This window comes from Triticum dicoccoides, chromosome 6B (genome assembly GCF_002162155.2).
Source record: "Triticum dicoccoides isolate Atlit2015 ecotype Zavitan chromosome 6B, WEW_v2.0, whole genome shotgun sequence".
Classification (NCBI taxonomy): domain Eukaryota; kingdom Viridiplantae; phylum Streptophyta; class Magnoliopsida; order Poales; family Poaceae; genus Triticum; species Triticum dicoccoides.
The window spans coordinates 369,522,626-369,525,141 of NC_041391.1; positions in this window are offsets into that span (position 1 = coordinate 369,522,626).

Consider the following 2,516-nt stretch of genomic DNA (forward strand, 5'->3'; position numbering starts at 1 on the left):
ACCTTGCAAAAGTGTATCAATATGCGGTTCGGACCCTCGAGTCTCTTTAGGATAGTATCGCATATTGGGCATGACAAGTTAGTATCCGAGACTCGACCGACCTTAGGAGCCCCCTTGTTTGATCGTGTAGTTTGGCCGTTGTCGAGTCTAGAAGAAAAACTATTTTTGGACTTTAGTTATATCGGAGAGTAGGATTTCTTTTTACTCCTCTGCCCCTTCGTCGCTCTGGTGAGGAATCTTGACGTAGGTGTTTTGAATTACTCCTCTTCCCATTCAGTTTTTTTCTTTAGGATCACGCAATTGGTTTTCCGATCGTTGGTTCTCAGCTCTTTTCATCCGGTGCATTTCTCGTCAAGTTGACTCGAGCCTCTTCATCTTTGAGTTCAATCCTCAGTTTTGTTCTTTTTCCCACCCACCCACCCTTTCCTTCTCGGAGCCGGAGTCTGTAATCGAGTATCCATCCTACTCATGCAAAGTTTTTGCTTTCTTTCCTCAATGATTTCAACCGGTGTTTTCTCTTCAAGATATTCGTCGGTTCCCCCTTCCAAGTTGCCTTTGTTTTCCCACCCTCCCACCCTCTTCTTCCCGGAGCCTGAGTCCGTTTCGAGCATCAATTTCATTCGTACAGAGTCTCTTTAGTCTTCCCTCAATTATTCCAACTGGTGAATTCTCTTTTGTTTGAAATTCTTCATCTCTTTTCTTTTCTGGTGGATTCAAATTCAAGTTTTTCGGTGTTGATCGTATTCTTTTCCTTGGATCAAGTGTTCTCCTTACTCGTTTTTGCCTCTCGCCAGTTTATCATTTCGGAGTTCGGAAGACATCTCAGGAGATTCGTCTATGTTTGAATTAATTCGAGGTTGTCACCTCATTCAAATATCTTAATTGTTCCGGTGCATCATCTATCTCTTCAACAATCCTTTCCAACGGTGTTTTATTTTAGTGGGCCCTAACCCACAGGTCTTTTCCCAGGATCTTACCTGACTCTTCTAATTTCCCGGAGCTATTCTCAAATTCTTTTCGGAGTTTGACGTAAGGATGAATTTCATCAGTCAGATCTTTTCCAAGATCGATTTCAAATCATTTTCATTGTTGCCTTCAACCTCTTTGCTTTCATTCTCCCGGAGTACCTCAACAATTTTGATGGTGTCTCGCCGCCTTTCTCAACATTTGAAGACCGAAGAAGAATTTCTCTTAAATCTTGTCCGTTCCCCCAGAGATTCGTGGTTCTAGCTTTATGCTATCCTCTCGAATTATTTCATTTTTCAAATATTCCTTTTCTCACCTATCCGGAGTATTTCAGGAGTTAATTTCTGTTTCTTTTCACCGAAGGCCATCATTCCAGAAGAATTCTTCCTCCTCATATTCCAGCTATCGCTATCCATTTATCCCGGCGTATCTATCAAGTATTCTTTAATCAGCTTGTTACCTCTTCGTTCTTTTGCATCTAAATCCCCTCTAACATATTTGTTCTTCTAATTATTCCCGGTGATTCATTCTCTTTCATTAGTCATTTTCTAATTCTTACGGTGGTTCCTTCGGATTCCTTTTCCTTGGTTATCATTTTAATTCATTCTTTCTTTTAATCTTACCGGTGATTCATGAAGACCTTCTCAAGTTTGCGATATGTCACTTCTCAATCCTTTTCAAGAAGGATAAGTAGTATGCAAATCCATTGCTTCGCATCAATTTAATTGGTGGAGGATAAGCATAACATAATTCTTATTCTCATTTCATCGTGGTCAAGTTTATTAATTCCTTCCTTCGGGGATTATTCATCATAAATAATCTCTTGGTTCAAAGCGTTTAATCTTTTCTTTTCCGGAGTTCCAAGCCTTCTCGCTTGTCTTGTTGCGAAGCTCCATCTAAATCATCGCAAGGCCTTAATCTTATTCTTTCATCCTTCATTCTATCTAACCATCCTTTTGACACCGGAGTTTTTCATGGTGGTTCTTCATGAATATATTCATTCTTCAAGAGTTCATCAAGATTCTTGTTGGAGGAGTTCAAGTATCTTTTCTTCTCGCGTCTCGAAGTGCAATTAATTCTCCGTATTCTTTTGAAGTGGAGTTTTGCATTTCTTCGTTCTTCTCAGTTATCCAATCATTTCCGTTTGTGGCCGGTTATCACCTTATGATCTTGAGATGTTACCTATAAGACCACAACAAGCTTATTCTTTTCGTTGTTGATTTTCTCAACAACTCCGTTTAAACCTTCCTTCTAAAGATGCTTTCAATTTCATTCGTGGCACAAGTTGTCATTTTCTTCTCCGTTCTTTTCATTCAACTCTTTCAATTCTTTCCGGAGGTCTTGTGTCATGTCTTCATCAAGTATCATTCCATCCTCTCAAGCTCGTGTTCTATTCCTCCATGTTTCAGCCGGAGTGCTGCCTAAATCCTTTCAGTCTTATTCGTTTCTTATCTAGTTCTCACCGGAGTGGCTTCATAGTCTATCTGATTTCGTGAGCTTTCGATTCTCGTCATTCTCGACGTTCCTCTCTTCTTCTCGAGTGCTCTCGG